Source organism: Falco cherrug, chromosome 5, assembly GCF_023634085.1.
Source record: "Falco cherrug isolate bFalChe1 chromosome 5, bFalChe1.pri, whole genome shotgun sequence".
In the NCBI taxonomy this organism is placed as follows: domain Eukaryota; kingdom Metazoa; phylum Chordata; class Aves; order Falconiformes; family Falconidae; genus Falco; species Falco cherrug.
In genome coordinates, this window is record NC_073701.1 from 19,143,952 (window position 1) to 19,165,384 (window position 21,433).

Genomic DNA, 21,433 nt, shown 5'->3' on the forward strand with positions numbered 1-21,433 from the left:
TTTTTTTGATACTGCTACCCACATTAAAAAGTAAGAATCTGCAGTATAAAGTTCTAATTAATGCTGTTCAATTTAGAGGATGGATTTGTCAACAAAGTGGCTCAGTTCTCAAAGGCTAGTGACCCCTCTCAGAATGAAAGCCTTAAAAAATAATAATATTAAAAAAAAAAAAAGAGAGAGATCAGTTGCCCGGTGCATGGTAAGCTTTTATTATTTTTAAATAATAAACTCAGCAAATAAGCAACTCAGCAAAGGATTTCTTTTTTTTCTCTAAAGCAGAAGTTTCACTTCCTTGATTATTAAGCACTGGCTGGTAAATTAGTGATTTCTTCTTTGATAAGCTTACTTAGAAGAGTTAAAAAAATCAAGAGAGTCACAACTGACTTCTGGCAGTTAGAAAGAGAAAAGTGAATCATAAAACCTTTTTGTATCTGAATTAATACTTTTAAAATACCACAACTTAAGACTGTCATCTCATATGCATAGTGAGGCGTAAGGCCTCACTAACAAAGAAGAAAAGCACTGATTTACACTAGAATATTATCAATCATAAACCCTGCATTCAAACTTAAATAGAAATTTTGTCCCAACAAGAACATTAGAACAGCCCTCTGCACATGGACAAAACCATACTGAAAATCAAGAAGGCTGATCCAGGGTTTCATCTGAGAGTTGGCCCTAAATACTCAGTTACACCAGCTCTGGCTCTCTACCACCTTCCACACCTTTTCCTCACTCCCACCCATGCAAACCAGACATAAGTGTTACCTGTCACTATGGCTGCATTTATAATCCTGATGTGCTAGAAATTGCCACTCCCTTTGCAAAGGCAAAAATTATACCAGAATACATGACTATCAAAGGAACCCGGTCAAGCTACATGAAGCTCTAACCCTAGGACTAATTCATCACACTCAATAGCATTTGACATATTCATCTCTAGTTCCTAAAGTCCACAACAACAAGATAAAAGCCACCCCACCAAAAGGAAGTGCTTCTCTTTGAAACCTTAATTCTGCAAACATTTACTATTCATGGCAGTCAGGTCAAACACAAAGACTACTACAGGACTGAGCAGACACATTAACTGTGGGATTGACTACCTGTACCTGAGTGTCCTATCAGGCCAACAACATTTAACCTTATTGTTCCCTATCCACTCTCCCTAACTGCAAGAAATGTCATTTTATTAAGTATTTATAAAAATTTACTACTTGGGATAGATATACTTACACATCAATACTATTAAAATATTGCACATATATGCACAAGTTTATAGGAATTCAGGGAGAATTCTTTACCTTGCCAATAAATTTTAAAGAAAAAAAAAGCCAAACTTCTTTTTACAGTTATCTTTTTAGGGGTTTTGAATACATTGAAACAGAACTGCAAAGCAGCTTGGATGTAAGTAACAGAAAGTGTAGATAAACTTAAAACATTTACACTGGGAACACAAACACCGGAGAATATCCTTATTTACTTGCTGATATGCCCACTCCTCCCCCTCCTCCCCAGTCCAGAAGAGTGGGTGAGAAAAACTGTGTACACTAATGTCTTTTGTGGTAACCTAGTAACCTTCTTTTTCTCCACAAGCTCTTCCTTCACACCACACTCTTCCATACTGCTAGCCCTCCAGAGTAATTGCTGTATGTCTTTATATGGTTTTGTTTTCCTACCCAATGCAGAGGAGTTGGGGTTATTTTCAATCTTCGGAAGCTTGTAAACAGGATCAAACAGGAACCCGGTCATCAGCAAGAGGAAGGCTAGAAAAATAAAAGCAAATGCATATCAACAATTTTATTTTAAAAGAAAATACATCCAAAACATGAAACAAAAGCCTGGGCTCTGCTAGACATCCCCCTCCTTGTTCCTTTTCGTTTAGTTCATGAACTCTTTTTTACAGAAGAGAGGCTGGTGTAAATTAATGTGTGACCCAAAATACATCACATGGAAAAGCTGCCACAGAAATATGTAATAGCAAAAAAAAAAAAAAAAAAAAAAAAAATTATTATTAGAACTAAAGTGACACCTCTTCCCATGATAAATCAATACAAAGATTGAACTAGGAGAAAGATATCACTATATATTCCTGTTCCTCTTGAGTGTTTAAACAGCTAACCTACCCATACCAATTCTGTTTTTATATCCCCAGCCCAACGTGCTTCCATGATAGGCCCTTTTAGCATGGTTAGCAGTGCAAGTATGGCACTGGGAGCAAGAAGTCCTCTGCATTTGCCCCCACTCTCAGCTGCCACTCTGTGAGTAGGAGGGTTACTCACACATTTACTCTGTGACTGAGACCCCTTCCTCAGGGTTCTCTGAGCTGCACTTAAGCTTCACGCACGGGTGACACAGTGGCATCTCCCACAGGTGTGACAAAGCCCAGAACTTCAACGACTAACATTAGACAGTGTGACTTCCCAAACCCCACCTTGTCCTTCACAGTTCAGGAGTGCGATGCACACCAGATCTCTGGGCACCTACTACAGTTCCAACTGCTGCTGATTTACCCCCAAGCCTCCAGCAGAGAGGGAAATGTTCTGTTCACAAGGCATACATGTATGGGACTCATGAGGTAGGAGCTGGAAATTCTCTGCAGAGGCCCATGATACTGTTCAATGGAAGAATGCAACTGCGCTGTATGACCCAGGTGGCTCTGCCTACCCATAGGCTCCCCGTTACATGCTTTGAACCTCAGTTTACCTGACTGCAAAACTGGGAAAATAAATTTTGTGTGACAAGTGTTCATCAAAGCAGTGATTTGAAAACAAAAACTCTCTAGTACTACTGTTATTTAGCTGGATCACATGACACAGTTGCACAATCAAGTCTGAGACCACACTTGTGATATGACATGCCAAGGTCACACACGCCCAAAGTCCACGCCATCTCAACTGTGAAGCGGTCCTTTCAGTCAGGTTTTGTATCCCTAAGCTGTATTACCATCTATTAATATCAATCTAGTCTAACCAAAACAAATAATTTGTAGTATGAAACATACACATGAATAAAAAATAAATAGGAATTTATTTTATTTTTAAACTACAAAACACACCCCCAACCAAATTCTGAAATTAATAACCTCGATATAGAAAACAGGCACTTTCTCCACTGGTATAACTCAATGGAATTGCTTTGCCAGCCCTACAGCTCTGAGAGCACTCCATGAAAAGCAGCAGCAAGTAAGACTTGAAACCTCATGCACCAGCTTGGTGGTAAAGACAACCACCCCTGGTTCATACTGAGCTCTGCATGCAGGCAAATGTGAAGATACACCTCAATTTCTGATATTATTTTTGAGCAATCAGATAAGCAAACAGAAAAATGTTTTATATATTTTGTGCAGACATTTCCTTAAACATTAATTCCTGCTCTTCGAAAGATTAATACCTCTGTGGGCCTTTTAAATAAACCTATGTTGAAGAAGCAGAGGAAAAAAGTCAGTCTTCAGTGAAGGTAAGTCATCAACATTTCCTTTTACAAAGAAAGTTCAAGATCTGTAGGACCTATCAGACTACCTGGTCACCAGCATCGCAAAGAACCAGAAAATATAAATAGCTTAACTGTTGTTACTTGGTTATCTTGTTAAACATTCATCAACTATTTAACATAATATAAAATTTGTTCTTCATCTTCCTTCTCCAACCAACACATTATTAATACAGCACACATGCACTAGGAGCTGAGAAAAGAAAAAGCCCCACTCAATTCACTCCTAATTAGGATGAGATCCCAGGACAATGAAGACAGGTCACAGGACAATCAGATCTCTAATGCTTGTCTACAGCAAACAAATATTCCCCACCACGTTTTTATCTTTCCCAGCAACCTGGAACTGGGGCATGGTGCTACCCCTTGTCCTCTGTGTAAGCAGAATATAAGGAAAAAGTAATACTCATTTTGCTCATTCTTGTGCTTTCTGATACAAACTTTGATCAGCAATACTTGCTCATCCTTGTCTTGCCTCTGGACCAGCTCCTCCCTTAACAAATTCCTCTTCACAAAACGTTTGAAAGAAAACCTAGATATTTCCAGATTTTTGGAGAAGCTTTGCTTTCTATTTCTTTGCACTTAGCATAGTATCCTCGACAACCAGGCCTGGGCAGGTAGAGATACAAAAAAAAAAAAAATGTAGTAATAACTACAGGGACTGTTATTATTATTATTATTATTGGTATTAGTATTATTAACAACAATATCCTGAGGTAGCATCTCAGCTGGATCCAGGTTAGTTTTCAACAGCAACAGCATGGCCCTCAGTTTATTCCGACACAATAGACTGAAGCATTTTCTACTTATTTTTTCTACATAAAACTTTCTAGCTGGTGTCAAACAGCATACTTCAAAAGGGTTGATTTATGACTGTTAGAAAAGAAGCAGCAAATTTAGGATAACAACCGGCTGTGAGCTTCCGTATGTAGGGGAAGATTTTTTTTTTTTTTTTTCCAGGAGCAGGGCTGGAGATATCTGTATGGTAAAAGACCCTCTGGAAAAATCAGACCTACTTGGAATAAGTGACGTTTAATTAATTTGTTGAAGTAAAAAAAAAAAAAAAAAAAAGATGTGTTTGTAAAGGTAAAAAAACTTCTTAATGAGATGAGGCAATCCCCAAACATTAATAGACTTCAGAAATTGTGGTCTTTGGCTATGGTCTTCAGTGGAGTTGACAGAACAAGCAAAAAAGGGACCTGTTGCCATATAAAGAAACCTAGATCCTACTCTGCAATTCAATTCACTCTTCTCTGTGGTTTCCACAGGATGTACCTAAGAAAATTTATACTTTTAGCTACTTCTTTGATTCTCTCTTTATTTCGATAACACGTCCTATGGTGGTTTTGTTTCTACAGTAAGATGGTTTGGGGACCATTATTTAGGAGGACTTCAAGGGCAGCATTCCAGAAGCGGGGAAGAGCTCTTTCCACAGAAGAGTAATGCATAAAAAACCACAAACAGGAGAGTGAAGAAACCATTTCCAAAAAGCGTCCCAAGATGAGAGAAAATTTTAATTATGAAGAAGTTTCAAACTGTAGCACACATTTTTACAAAGGCTTTTACAACATTATTAGAGAGTAATACACCATATATCGTATAATACACACTATATTAAGTTTTATGTATTGTATGATATTTTACTAAAATGATTTTTTAAAAAAAACTTTCCCTGACTATTAATAGTGGTGAAAACATATCAGTTGTGTTCAAGACAGAAGTCCTACTTCTGACCACAACCTCAACACCATCATCCCCACACAACCCTGCCTCAGAGCCTTTACTGATGCATTCTCTACAAGCTCCTTTCAACTTTTTGCCTCTTTACTGAGGCCACCAGGAAGATGTCACTCAGTGATAAAAGCTGTGGTGGCTTCTCTGTGATGATGATGACATTATCTTGTGCTAGATTTTTTAGGAAGCAAACAGATTAAAGTCCCAAAATTACTCTGATCCACCCTTCCCCAACACAGAATAATAGCCAGATTTTCTGAAGGCACAAGGGAGAAGGGTGGGCAGAGGCCAGCCTCCATCTTCTGAAGGTAGGCAGTCCCACAGTGGTGGTGGGTGGGATCTCATCTCACCTAACCAGGCTGGGCATGCTGATAAGGCTATCTCAATCTAACACAGCCTTTGCAAAGTAAAATACTGTCACCATAAACATCTGCTGGATCTTTCTCAGGGATTAAATAAAAAAGAAAAAAAAAATCCAACGCCCAGCCTACTACTGCACAGAAAACACAACCATTTACAGTCACTATGACTCACATCTCTCTGCATTTCACCTGTGGTGTGGTTAAAGCTGCTTCCAGTTATGCAAGTGCAATGCACTAGAGAGAACAGAAATGAGAGAAACACAGAAACAGGAGGTTTTCTGCATATACTTTCATTTTCACAAGAACTTCCTGAGGTTTATAGCTGCTAGTTTTTAGCTCTTCAAGTCTTAAGCCTGCCCATTAAGGTTGAGGTGAGTTAATGGAGCAGCATAAAGAAAACTGTATTGATGCATCTTCTGCAGACAAAGTCTTCAGTGTCTCAGGGTGTAGTCTGGCAAATTTTTATCCACTCTTAAAAAATTGAGTGCATATAAGAAAAAAGTGTAACTGTTTTTGAAAACCTGTTGCCTTCAGAAAAGGCCCTACCTCCTACCTTCAAACAATGTGTTCTCCTTTCACAAGCCAAAATTAGATCCATGTATGAGTCTTTCAGAGCACTGCTTTTGTTGGCATGAGCTAGGAAGAATCACAGGCTGGCTCGGATTGTTTTTCCCACTCAAAAACAGCCAAAACCAGTCTAAACAGACTGGTCTTTGGGGCTGACTTGGGGTCGGGGGTTTTGGTGTGGTGGTTGGTTGGTTTTGAAGTCACTATTCTGCTAGGAAAAGACCAGACAGCTTGTGCAAATTACCTCCTCAAAATCTACCTGTTCATATAGCTGAGCATTACCAGAGAAGTCCAGAGAGGTAGTGGGGGTTTTTGTTTGTTCTGGGGGTTTTTTTCTCCTTTTTTTTTTTTTTTTTTAATCTATTTGCCAACCAGAGTCATTTATCCCCTATTAGATAAAGTATAATAGACTATACCGAAAGGGTCACTGGCCTTCCATTTAATGATATTGCCGGCACCAATCTACATTTTCCCAACACTGTCCCTCAACACAGAATAAATGGCTGATCTCTTCACAATAACAGCTGATTTCTATTTATTAAGCTAAAAAGGTCACCATTTTCTACGGCTGGGCCGCCCTGCACTATTGATAATTTTATGCATAAACAAATGGCAAATTTGTGCCACATAAATATGCATTAGCAATTACTTTTTCCTCGGGCAACGCTCGCCGCATGCAAATGTGTCCCTCACAGGGCCTGGTGGCTTTTGTTTTAGCTCTTGAACAGCTAAACAAAAGAGCACAATAAACAGTTTAAAAATTGCCAATCAATAGAAAATGCAAATGCAAAGGTAAATGACAAGAAACTTGCCCAAACAAATAAAACTAAACCAAAAATGCAAAACAAAAATCATGCAAGAGAATAAATAAATAAATGGAAAGGACTCTCTCTTCACTCCCCATGCTCATATCTTCAGCTCTGGGATTTGCTACTTTTCTTTTTGGTAGAGAGAAGGTGCTCTTCACACGGCAAAGCGGAGCTGGTACTAACATGGACCCCAGATGGGAGTGCTCTGAACATACACACAGGTTGATCACACGTTAAGCAGGACTCACACCTATGTCCAAAGGAAGGAGGCAAAAGAAGGATGTCTGAGGACATTCACAGTAGACTCTCGGTTTAGCTTTCTGAGATTGCACACTTCCATCAAAGATTTTTTTAAAAAAGCTACATGTGAAGGAATCACTGGAAAAAGCTTAAACATTTTCTGTAAACATTGATTTAGGATTTTATTACTAGAAGTGCCCAGAAAATACCAACTTATCTGTGCCTATATAAAGATGTCTGTAGTAATAGGCTAGTGAATGCTGTCACTTGAGAAAGTTGAACTACATATCATTTCCTTCATTCCACGGAGAGAAAGCTTGATTTTCCCTTGTCTTATCCTAGGACTACTCATTTCCGATAGCAAGCCATAGTTGTATACAAGATGTAGGATAATGGAAAAAATCAGACTCAGGTACCAAATTGGTACACACACAGAAACCAAAACTGACAGTTTTAGGAGAACTGATGATTGCTTTGAATTTTCCCCTTCAACAGAGGAGCTGCAGTGCTTTACAGAACCAAGCATGACATGAACCATGATTATTATCATTTGTAGGCAGGCTACTATGTGTATGTCTTCGTCTATGTGTAGACAAAGAATCCAGTTCAGTAATGCAGCAATAACACATTGTGCACAAACATATGCTAAGGCCACCTGTATGATCCATCCAAGTAACAAGCTTTCTTTTCACCTAACTTTCTAATGTAGTAACTTTGTTTTCATGACCGGGATTGGGAAATGGAGAGGCATGAAATATAGCCAGCAGAATAAGTTGTACCACATTCTACAAATGTTTATGAAAAAGCCAAACTTAAAACATGTGTGCTTATCTTTTGGTTTACAAAAATGAAAAGATTGTTTCAACAGAAATTGAAGAGATTAATCATGTTCTTCAAGTGTTTTCCCAACAGGGGACATAACATAGCAGGTAACCCGCATACAACATTTCTATGATGTCAGTGTCCAAGGTTTTTATTTTTAACAAATGGGAATGTTCCTGTCAATGTAAACATTCAGCAGCAATCCTGTTTTTCCCACCCAATCATCTGTCACTGAATGAAAGTTTCACAGAATTAATTTCCATGAATTATGCTAAAAATCAACAAGCTGATAAATATATTTTTCCCAATTAATTCAGTTTATTTCTTGCCTTTCAATTTCCCTAGTTTTGGCTTAGATGGTTTTGTACCATCAATTTATTCTAGGACTTTTGATTCTGATAGAAACTGATACAAGTTTTAACTATAGTGCCAGCAGTAATTGGTTTTAACTGTTCTCATCCTAAGAGCACTCTTACATGTGGTCTGGTATGGGAGAAGCTACATTAAGCACAGGACAAGATACCTCCTCGCAAAGCAGAAGTTCTCATTTTAGGCTTTTAGCCAAGAGCACTCCCACACTAGTTACACATTTCAGCCACAAATCCGTAACTTTCAGTTTCTCTAAATGATGGTACGATGATCAATACAACATGGTAAATGTGAGATAGAACTCCTCCCTTGCCATCAGCCTTTCCCTGCTCTGCTTCTTCCATTTTCATACACAAAAAAAAAAAAAAAGTGGATATGGATAGCACCTCCCGCTCTGGGTCAGTCAAGGCACACCCAGCAATTGCATATCCACAAAAGAGAACATTCTCAGCGAAGACAAACTGCCTTTTGCAGCTGGCCTTGGAGCTGCTGGGCAGCTGCTACTCAAACATGCCTATGCAGTCAAGGGGTATCCACCTGACAGCATACACACTGCAAATCCCAAAGAAATCTGAAATGACATATCACAGAAATTTGCATACCATTTTGTTAAGTTAGTTGTGATTGAAAGGCCTGTGATTATACACAAAGTTCTCCTAAGGTCGACAACAGAGTAAAAAAGGCATGAGCAGGTATGCTAAAGCAAGATCAAATAAATTGTTTAAATGTCACTGCAAAGGTAGTTCTCACGAATGTCTCTGTGGCCGGTCTACTGCCATTAACATAGTTAGAAAGTCTGTAATAGGAAGAAAATTATTACTACATAAAATATTCCTGCAAAGAGACACTGCTGCAGAATTGAAATGAAAAGATGTAGCTCAATCTGTTAATGCCCATCCCACATGTGTGAATGTGATGAACAGTGGAGAATGAAATGACTGTTAAATCTCTGTTAACAAGTGTATTTTAAACAGTATACATGGATCTTTCTGTATTGGTACCATGTTTTAACAAAATCTGATAGGGTTATTTGTGTTAATCCCCAAACTAGCACTATCAAAACAAAACCTCCAAAGAAGATACCAAGAGATGGCCATTTTCTATAACAGTGGGTGGAGTTGGGTTTTGGGTTTTTTTCAGAAGTATGCAGCTCAAGAGGATGAGATAGGAATAGCGAAGAAATTATTCTGCCAAATTCAAGCCCTCTCTCTCTCCCCCAATGAGCTTAGCTTCTACTCTTCTAACCCCCATTTTTGATGAAATTTATTGTTGCTAATGGTTCAAAGAATTTTTTTTCTTTTAAAAAAGAAAAGAAAGAAATAAGCACAACTGTCATCTTCACAGAAGCATGCTTTTAATATCAGAGATATCTTTTTTTCTACCCCCCCCCCCTTTGTTTACAGCTTTCCTGGAAAGATTTAAAGCTAAACCTGTCCAACAAAGGTATCCCCTTTCTTACATGATTCCAAATGCAAGAGCAAGTTTCTTTAAGGACTTTAATACTAAACAAAGCTGTCACTGATAGTGTCTAAATATTTGATGTATATATTTTGATATGTGATACGCTTCAAAAAAGATAGCTAGATGACAATACAGATGCTGGCACGTCCATATGATAGGCTTTTAGAATTATTTAGTCATATGCCAATTCTTTTCTTGATGCTATAAATAATGTGTTATTAGATCATTACGCGTGTGCATACATACAAACTTATGAGGACACTCAAAATAGATTAATTTCAGGCATTACGGATTAATCCTACTGCCTGCCCCTCCCCAAAGTATTAACACTTCAAGCTGTGTTCTTCTAATGCAGCTATACCCCTCTGATTCTCCATTCTTCTCCCTTCACTTGATTGCTTTCAGTTGTTTTGAATTGTGAAACATCGAAAACTGTCAGCAAGAATTCAGCAAGAATTAGTATCAGAAAATTAGTGTTTTTCTTAATTAAAGAAAATACGATGTTTTTGTTCTCCCCATCTCCTCCTTCCTCTTCCCTCCCCACCCCAACAATAACCAAAACGTGCCTCTGCAATCAATCTAGCATCTGAAAAGCAAGCTGGATTTCTTCTCTTTCCTGCATTTTCACTACCAGTAATAACTCCATGATTAAGACTCAGCTGACAGTTCTCATGCCACAGAAGCTGAAAAAAATCCAGCTCACTCCCCCAGTAGCTGAATTGGTCCTGGAATATGGGGGGGTTGGGAGGAGACTTCCATCAGACAAACATAAAGACATCCACAGTAAGGCAAGGCTCCCAGCACAAAGCTACAAAACCACCCATCCCAGGCAACTACAGACTCTCAGCAGATAACAGATTTAAGTATTCTACTCAAAATAGTAAGAAAAAATTCTGAAGGTTTCCATATGAACCCAGCAGAATTGACCAAATGTATCCATCTGTTCGCTTTCATATAAGCAATATGTATGCTGCCAGTATTGGACCTCTTCTAGGGCAGGGCCCTGGGACTTAAATTACATCTGCCACTTCCCTGGTTTACAGCAGCCTCATCAGCAAAGCATGAATTTTTTTTAAAGCCTCAAAATAGCATCCTGAGGAAACACACCAGAAAATGACTATTTCTACATTTCCTCCCTTTTCTACCTGATGACTTTGCCTCAGTACCTAATATTAATATCAAATGTGATGTTCTGAGCCGAAAAACATGGAAGCACTTCAAGAAAGCCTTTTAGTGTCTCATTTCCATCTCCTTAGCTCAGAAGGGACTATTTCATAAGCAAATTTGAACACCTTCAAGCAACTCATCATGAGAGTATCCAGAACCGAATTAGTTACCTCACCTCTATTAAAACTGGCAAAGCAGCAAATCCTCATCCCTCCTCACAGTATATAATCACCAATACAACAGGCTGACTAGAACTTCCAAATTCAGTTGCACCTTACATACCCCAAATTTGATTTGTAATGGTTTAATACAGATTATTTTTGAAAATTGATATTGCTGATAATGTTGCTTATTCCAGCTATAACATTTTTTTCAGATGCAACCATGAAAATCTGCTTCCTTGAATGCAAAGCAGTACTTCTTACTTTAGCAACTGTGGTACTTGCTACCAGTCAGCACAAGCAACCCCACAGTAGAAGTTAAATTTTGAGTGATTCACTACATTTCTGCACTAGTCCTCTTCAGAGCATGGAATCCCCACCAAGCTGCAGTGTAAGGCTCTGTTACATAGCTTGCATTTCTCCCCAGATACCTGCTCCAGGTATCCCCACGACACACACCACTACTGGTCAAACCTTTACCACTACTTCATCAGCAGTGCCACAATATATATATTATATTAGACCAACCACAACGAAAATTATCTATAAGAAAATATATGCAACTGCCAATACCACCAAAACAGTGAAAATAAAAATTGAAAGACTGAACTGCTGTGGCTAAATGCATTACTATTCACGACCTGAGTCACACATCTTTTCTTAGGTCACTCCGGCTGTCAAGTGACATTGCTTAAATCATTCTTAGATGACCTTGAAATGTGCCTGGGGGAATGTGACCCTTGTGACTTGCCCTTTGGTATCATTCCCCTGAACTTTGTCCAGATCTGGGAAAGAGAGCTCTCATTTCGGACGTATGCAGAAAAGACCTGCTGAAAATCAGCGTAACAGACTGAGCAGCCTGGTACATTGGGCATGCTCCATCCTACACACCTCCTGCATGCTCCCCCTATTGTGCCAACCTGCTTCACAAGCCTCTCCTCCAGCAGCTCTTCTGAGCAATCAGAAAGCTCCCAGGTGTTAACACTGGAAAGCACTACAAAGACAGTGAAACCTCACACCCCTCTGCTTCCAAATTCTAAAGACATATGAAGACCTGACTTGATGTAAAGACCCAAAGCACAGAAAAGCAGAACTGATGAGAAAAAGGAGCAACAGGAGCAGAGATGCAAGACGCACAGGTGAAGATGAGCGACAAAAATACGTGAGAATGCCTGGCAGAATGCATCAACATTGCCAGAGGACACTAACCCCACAACCTGGAGTAACTGCTGAACTTCTGATGGACTCAACCCACCTGCTGCTGTTCACAACTGTCAGCAGAAACACCTCTCGTGGCCAGTGCATGCAGTAGTAACAGTCCAACACCAGCAGTTACTCCACCAGCTCAGCTGGCAGTGCTCTCTACTGAGCATCTGTAAGTAACAGCTCTCTGATGACCTAAGTGAGAGGCAAAGGGCAGCGGAACTCTACAGGATAACATTCTTATTTTTCAGCTTTACATTATAAAAATTCTTTGGTTAAAAAGGCTGAATAAAAGCGAACATTCAACAAAATACCATACTTAACTACAAAATACTATACTTAAGATTGTACAATCATTCCTAATCTAGCCATTGAAAGCATGAGCTAAGATCCAGTCTTTGTGCATACACACTGCAATACTCTCTAATTACACGACCACATTCCAAATTCTTCTAGAAGATATCACTCCAGAAGACCCAGCTCTGGGAACGAACATGAGTTGCATACTTAAAGACAAAGTTGCCTGCTAGACCATTAACTCATTCATTTTGGGTACCGGAACACGAGAATTGAAGGCAGCACAGATTTGCAACCCAAAAGTAGGACAGTTTTGCAGGAATCCAAAATCTGCAGGAAGCCTTTAGTTACACCTGCCCCACTTTCTAACCTGCTACACCTGAACATATACTTGTGGACGCCATATTTTGCAGTCAACTAATGCTATATTTTAAAGATACAAACAGTTATAATAAAGTGAAAGCAACACTTTAAAAAAGTCAGATCTGACCCAGATGCATTTAGAAGCTTATCACATCACTTAGCTTCCCTACACATCAAGTGAAGACAGAGTGGTACCTCTGAAGACTTCCAGAGAGAAGTCTAGTCCAACAAAACTCTGCATTTCCCTTTCTCCGCAGATGGAACAGTGGCCTTCAGAGAGGATCCTTTCTACTTAAGCTAGATAGTTTCCCATGATCATAACTGAAGAGAAGGTAACAGAAAATATCAAGTGCCTGTAACTACCTAGGATCAACCACTCCACTGAAAGCTCAGTTCCTCTACTAGCCTACCCCCAGGGCAGCCTGGTGCCTGGCTTGCCACATGGCTCTTGCCTCCTGGATGCATAGTAGCATCACTTTGGAAGAAGGGTGGAAAATGCTTTTTGTCAGGGTTTCCTTAAGCCACGTGGCAAGGGCACTTTTCTGGGGTATGTGGGTTCATATACTTACAGGTGCTCCAGGAAACCCCCAGACAAATAATCATACAGAATTAGGCAGACTTAAATGAACTGGATTGCTGCCAGCTACTGTAGCTACGCTGGTAGGATTTGACTGAATTGGATGGTTTTCTTCCCCTTGAAAAAAAATGAAAAAAATTTTCTCCTGTCTGTAAAATGGATACAATACCAACAAGATGGATGTGGTGAGAATCAGTTAACATCTTTACAATATACAGGTAAAACGCTGATAAGCATCACAGAGAAGTCCACAAAAAGTTATTAATTTTCACATGTATTTTTATTATACCAAAAATATTATGGAATTGCTGTTTTTAAGATGGGGTTTCAATGTGTGCAGAATAATCCTGCCATAGGGCCATACAAACAATAAGGATTAAAAAAAAAAAAGTCAGAGTATCCTCTTATTCTGTCAGCACCATCGTTTCAGTGGTGTGATATGTGATCATGTAATTAAAGACTGTATCATAATGCATATGCACAAAGGGGCTGAATTAAGGTTGTGCAGGCAAATCTAATTCTGGCATTTCCTATGCTTTGAGCGCCTGACTTCACAATCTTAGCATTCATTTAACAAACAGTTTCTGTATGTAATACCATACATTATATACACATGTCAGTAACATCTTCCATATTGCTGCATATTCTGACTCTGTAAGGTACGTTCACATATATATGGACACACACATACTGCAAAAGCAGAACAATACAGAGTCCTACTCTGGCCACTGCACTTTTCCCCTTCTGCAGCATATTCTCACCAACATAGTTATCACCACCAGCAATAAGCTTCTCAGAGGCACCAGCAGCTAAAATGTTCTTTTACCTTTTACTTTTAAGTACATGGAATGTGTGTCAACACTTCCAGCTTCTTACTCGCTGCTAAAGAACATTTTAAATAGCATCTACTGTGTATGAGCCATTTGTGGATCTCAGCACACGTGCACAAATATGCAAAGCTCTCATTCTGGGCCCTGAACAGAGGCTCTTCTGTTAAGAAGAGCCCGCAGAGATGACCACTCCTTGGTGTTTTAAGAAGGCAGGATTAGAGCAGACATTGTTTGTGGCCCTGTGCTACACACTGCTCATCAGCCTGCTGTGGGTGCCTGAGAAGACTGGCTTCTAGGGCTGGAGAAAGGCCTGCTCTCCATCGGCACCAGAGAGGTAGATGAATGGCTTGACCACCTTCCCTCCTTACTTGGCATAACTTCCATTGATTTAACCATGAGTATGGCCAAATTCTTCTTTTTTACATGTTGTAGTTCAGTTTGGTTTATCCTTGGGAAAATATACTTTTTTCTCCCCCTCTTCCGATTTCAGTATTTTTCCTACTTACTGAGCAGAACTTTCATCCCAGCCCTTACAGAACCATCAGAAAGAGCTCCATTAAGACACTTTGCTGTGCTTTCTTGCTCTGACACTGTTCTGTCTGCTCAGTTCTGGTCAGACACTAGTGTTTACCCAGTTACTGGATTTTCCAGCCTGCCATTGTATGCCCTCCCCGTTCTTACGAGTACTGACTCTAACTGGGATCCTTGTAGCACACATGTAGTTTGCCAGCTAAGCTCAGAGGAAAATGCTTCATTGCCAGCTGGAAAAAGATGTGTCAGCTCAGTACATACACACCATTTATTTCCCAATCACTGTCCATTTTTTTACAACACTGTTGTTCACTAATACCTTAAACCCATCTCTCTAGAACAAAACAAAAAAACTCACAGAACCACCCTTAAATACTAACTACATGCTATGTTGCAATATACATGCACAGCTCTCAACCACAAGTTCTCAGACACGCTTTTGCTACAGCCATGTGTGACAATGCAGTTTGGTCAGGTTTTAGCATGTGTGCTCTAGCGTACAATAAATACTACATTGTTAGACCTGACGAGGCAGGTGAGTGTGCCCTCACTGAGGGAAAAGCCACCCTGGTTTGTACTAATAGCCACAGCAAACTCCGGGACTGAAATAATGGGAATTTCCTCTTGCATGGTTTTATAAAAACGATGCTGAGCACTCACAGACACTAAAACCACCTTGAATCTGAGCTTCCCGAGAGGCAGTTTGCAGCCTCACACAGTTAACAGTCTAGATCCTTTACTCCTCCTCACACCAGTTTTCTCTCTCAATTTCATAGAATGCAACCTACAGTTGTCCCAGAATTTCAGAAAGTGATAATTTTCTGTAGAGGTAGTTTATCTGACATTGGGCCTATAGCACAGGAGGGCACTTGTAGCTTCTAATCATCCTCTCCATCTGTTCACCATAAGCAATGTTGATCTTCAAATTACACAACCTACACAATCCTGAAAGAGCCTTTTACTTTCCGGTAGGACAATCTGCTCCTTCCCTTTCCCCATTTATTGCAATCTGCAAGATCCTTGCACTGCCGCACATACGGAGAATGAGAACATATCAATCCACCCTAAATGACCTTGAAAGGCTGAATCAGTTATCCAAAATAGGCAGAAACTGTAGCTTTTCAGTAGACGTTCCCTCCCTTAAAGTTATTTGTAAATCCCTCTCTTTGCAGAGCAGATCCTGCAGTAAGACTCCAATTATAAATGTATGTAGTCATAAACAATGCTAAAGTAACTAGGTGTCAGTGCCACTGTGGGGTCAGAAACACTGTTCCCTCAGCCTGCCCTGAGCCATTCTGGCCGACGTATCGGGGTCCTGCTTCAGGGATGCAGACTTGGAGCTGGCCCGGCTCAGCATCACGCCACCCACACCTCTCCCCGCGCTCTGCAAGGTGCCTGCAACAGCATGGGTGGGCAGGAGGGGTGACAAGCCAGCTGGCAGTGCTGCACTCCGTCTGCCCAGGAGACAATTGTTTCAAAGCAGAAATGCGGTGGGTGAGGTTTCCAGGAGAGAAAACAAGGAACTGTGATGAGGAAGGAGAGAACTCGGATACTCCGATGCCTAACCATGGGTGTTCCCACAAGCTGAGATCAAACAGGAAGCAGTTAATGCACAGAGGAAAAGAGAGAACAGCTACCCAGCCCTCCAAAACCTCAAATGACGCTTTTCACTGAAGGATTTGTAGTAATAGAGCATCTCGGGATATTTTCCCGTAGTAGCAACACTGTGTGTGCTGCTCCACCAGTATAGAGCTGCTGCCCATCATACCCCTCCTGCTAGCAGCAACTGAATGCTGACCTGAAAGGACAGCTGAAATACTGGTTCCATGTCAGAAACCATCATCACAGTATCTGGTTTCCATACTACCACCACACACCTTGTCATGGTTTCAATGCAGTGATCCCCAGTGAGGGATCTGAAGGCAAGATGTCATCAGTGAAACCAGGAGTCACCCATAGCAACCATGCTTCACCACCAGGATTGACCTTCCTGTCCCAGAGACAACAGTGTGAGATGCTGCTCACAGCATGATACTTGTTTGGTATCGTCAGCCATGAGCCAGAAAAGGCAGGAGTCCACAGTGATAAGCAGCACAGAAACCTGCCAGGTATATTAAAAAATAAAACCCAAACAAACAAACAAACAAACCAAAACAAAACAAAAAACAACAAAACCCCAGAAAGCCACACAAACGCTAAACCAGGTCCATCACCCTGTACCAAAAGATGCTCCATAACATGGAGCTCAGCAACACAGGGTAAATTAGCCCAAGCAGGGACAGCCAGGCTATTAATGATACTTAAGGGCAGATAGCATATGGCTAAGTGGCTGCTGTCACTTTGGCAGCTTTATCACACACCAATGGTAGGTAAATGTCATACATACCACAAGACTACTGTGGATGTTGTTAGCACACAAGCCATTGCATCTGCACTTCTCTTAAAGCTCCATCTCCTAGACATCTGTGAATACATGAGAATTCAGCTTACATTATGTTTTTTATTAGGTGTCTATCCCTTCTGTTTCTGGGGAAAGCTGGTATAAGCACTACTTACAGACTTAAGGCCTGAAGTATAACAAAAACATCAGGATGTATTTGCTTTTCATCCTAACATTTATAAATCACTCTTAGAAAAAAAAATTTAGCCTAGGCATTTATTGTGGGGTTTTTTAATTCTGGCCTAATATTACTATAAGATGTCTCCAGATATTTGAAACTTCAGGCATAAACAACCAAGGATACCAGGCATGAGTGCAAAGGGATGACTAGCAGTGTCTTATCCCCACATATGCCCCCAATCTGGCAAGCAGACCTGAAAATGTGGCAGTATGACTTTCTCATGGCTCTCGATATCATCTGTTAACCATACTGCAACATACTATTTGTAGCTTCTGCCTCTGTCTTTATACACAGATCCCTGCAAGAAACAAAACTTTCAAGACATACTCTGGTCTTGGGAAAATTTACTCCAAGCACCTGAAGCAGCGTGTCCTTCCCACACAGGGCAGAGGCAGGAGGCAAGCTGTACGCTATGCTACAGCCCCAGTGTTTCAAGTCTCTCATTCAATAAATACTGTGATGAGTGAGGACTTGATACTTTCCTTTCAAAATGTTTGTCTGAATTGTTGTTACATATTAGCTCTGCCAGCTAATGAGCCTCGTAGATTACAACTGATTAGCATCAGGTTTACAACCAAGAAGCAACATAAAGCATACATTTCATTATTCTTTGCTTCATATACATAGATGTTCACACACTTTATTTATATGACCAAAGGTTACTAAACCACTCCAGTAGCTGTACAAAGCCATTCTGAATCAAGCAATTCAGTAGCAAGATTCTCACGTTGTCAGAATAACTTTTTTTCCTTTTTTAATATCAGGAGGGCTAAAATTCAAAATGGGTCAGGGTGGATTAGTTTTCTGGGGTGTTAATTTTCAGAAGTAGCGAGCACTGACAGCTCCTATTGTCTTGAGTGGGAGATAAATGCGTACACCACATTTGCAAGCGTACCCTAAGCAGTGGTTTGTAACTGCTTGCCAGGCTGCACTGCAGCAACAGGAAAATAATAGAGTGTATCGGTGAGCCTTAGCTACAAAGGAACAGGTTCCTCACAGCAACCTTTTCGATCCTTTTCTACAAATTGCTGACTGCAGTTTTAAGGAGAAACAGGACATTAATAAATACACCCAGGCATCGGAATTATCTCCCAAAGACTAGTTGGTATCTATGATCTCAAGCTTCAAGAGGCAACATAATTTTCACAGCATCTAGGAAATGTAATTTAGGAGATGTCACTGTGATGGGTCACAAGTCTTAACGCTCCTTTACCTCAATTCCCAACAATCCTATGGTAAACACACCAATACTCAGGTGTCCTACGCTCAGTATGGCCAAGCAGGTACTGTCCACTGCCTTGTCAGGGACCGTGTCTTCTTCCTGTTAGTTCCAAACACATCCCAGTAAGACCAATACATTCAAATGAAGAAAACTTAGAACCCAAGATACAACGCTTCTGCCAAGTGACCATGCTGCAGCACTCGTAAGACTATCCTCCTTCAGTGTTCTTAATTACACAAAGAAACTCTTCCAAGCCACATGAAACCATAACCTACAAATGTTCCTACACTGTTAGGCAGAGCCCAAATTCCATTGCAGATGGCCATATCTTCTGCCCAGACTGTCAGCACACCCCCTTTTAACTGTGCAAAGCAGAAGCCGAAAGAAGTAAATGGGCAAGAACCTGGGGGAGACAAATACTACTTTTTCATTAAGAGCGTGGGTGTTGGGTGGGGAAATTGCAAGAAATAAACAGTAGCAAGATATGATACAAACTCAGAAACAAGTTTAAGAAGCTTGAATTTTGTTGTAACAGAAGCCAATGGAAGACACTAAGAATATCATTAACCGTAGTGGGATGCTTCCATGTGCCAGGGATGCTGGTGGCAATATGATTAACATCCCAGGTACAAAAGAACAAGGAAGTGGGTTTCAGTGTGGTTTTTAACTCAAGACCCTGGGGGGAAGGAATTAGTTCAAGCCTGGAACAAATCTCTGGAAATTAATGATAAATCAGACTGAGGGGTCAATGTACTATAAGGGACACATCTAAAGCCATTATTTTATAACAGCTGATGGCAATAGCTGCTCGGGAGGGAAAAAAATAAAATGCTGATTTTACAGATATTCAGGGGGTGGGAATTAACACTCTAGGGAAAAAGAGCAGAAAAGACGGCAGGATACAAAGGTCCACCAAGATTTATTGAAAACCAGAGGGGAAATGTAAGCTAAGGGAAATGAACATTCAGAGCACACAAAACAGACACTGCAAAGTACATTAATTAGACAGAATACTAAAGTAGCCTCTATTAAAAAAAAATAAAAAGATAAAAAAGCAGCTCACGAACAAAACCAAAAGCATCACTGCAGTCAAGAGTCAAGGTGCACAGAGCAAGAAGCCCTGTGATCCCAATCACAGTTCAGCCATACTGACTAGATATTCCCCCCTGCCTTTTTCTGTTTCTGACTACCACTGGCTAGGTAATAGCAAGCTTAATACATCTAGATTTATGATTAAAGAGTACTTAGAAAAGATTGATTTGCCCTGCCCAACAGCAAACATGAATAGCCTGGAAAAAAAAGAAATAAAAGGTTAGAAATCACACAGACTTCACAAGACATGAAAAGGGACAAAAGTGCTGGCCTTAGTGGCTTTTATTTGAAAAATAAGTCCACCCCCCAAACTTCAGATTACATACCCCTTTGTACCAGAGGCAGGATAATAAAATGCTGCGTAAAGTGATATCAACATGAATCCTGCCCAAGAAGAAATCACTGAATGCATAAACAAACTTTTTCATCCCTACATGTCTTGCATACTACACTCTTTAAATACATGCATCAAGCCTAAGAAAACTTATGTGGAGCTGGTTAAAACACATTCATAGGGCACCACACACTATTATTTACTTGTCAAACACCACGTTCAACTCGAGAGTGGCTGGCTTTCAGAGAAGTCAGATAACATTCGATGTCAGGATCTAGTTCATAATAAATGGTATCTAAATGCAACAAGCCACTACACCACTAAGGATAAAAATCTCCTATTCAGTGCTAATCAAAACACATGAGAGATGCTAAATCTTGACACCTGAAAGGGGGATTAATACATTCCCTGAATACAGGCTCAAGGGTACTGTCACTGTCAGTGTCAGCACCCAAAATTTTTCCATTCCTCCTTGCATGATGTGGGCTGTGACAGCCATCCTGGTGGACTGACATGTAGTGACACACTGACCACCAATGAGAGGAAGATGTTAAGTATTTGCTACTAGCCAGCTGTCCGCTAGTTGCTCTGTTGACGGGAAGGGATGGTTCAGCTGCTTGTTTACAGAGTGATCTTCAACTTTATTTTGAGAGCACTGAGTAATGCACAGCACACTCAGAGCTCTGCAATCCCCTACCTATCATGTGCTGCAACTATCCAGGACTTCATCCTAAGCAGCTGTCAACTCAACATTTTCAAGAGCAACAAATTCATTAAAATTGTATAATTATGGCTGAAACTTTCCAAGATATCTAGGACATTTAATCATACAGCTTAGATTCAAATTAACAGTCTCAGATACTCCAACCAGTCTTAAAAATCCCAGACTATACATCTATATGTTTGTCAAATGCCACAAATTATTCAGATTATTAAAAAGGTCTTATCCTTAAATTACTCTTCTACTTCTAAAATTCTGCTCCCATGTTAAGAAAACTTCAAATGAAAAGAATTCAGAAGAACTGAATTAAAATGAACGTATACATGCTATAATGCAGATCTTTCAAGAGAGATTAGATGTTAAAAAGTAAATAGCATTGGGAACCACTCACTGGTAAATTAAAATCAAAGTAAGCAAAAATCCCATTAAAACCCAGCAACATTCATGAGTACGTAGCAGCA

General features: G+C 40.1%; 1 protein-coding gene across 1 annotated transcript in view; it reads right to left on the reverse strand.

Annotated features, from left to right (window-relative positions):
- Positions 1 to 21,433, reverse strand: part of SOX5 (SRY-box transcription factor 5) — a 602,225-nt gene that overhangs the window by 488,980 nt on the left and 91,812 nt on the right. The window contains exon 2 of the mRNA XM_055711618.1: positions 1,677 to 1,763. The gene's annotated coding sequence lies outside the window, so the exon portion shown is untranslated. The remainder of the gene's footprint in view (positions 1 to 1,676; positions 1,764 to 21,433) is intronic.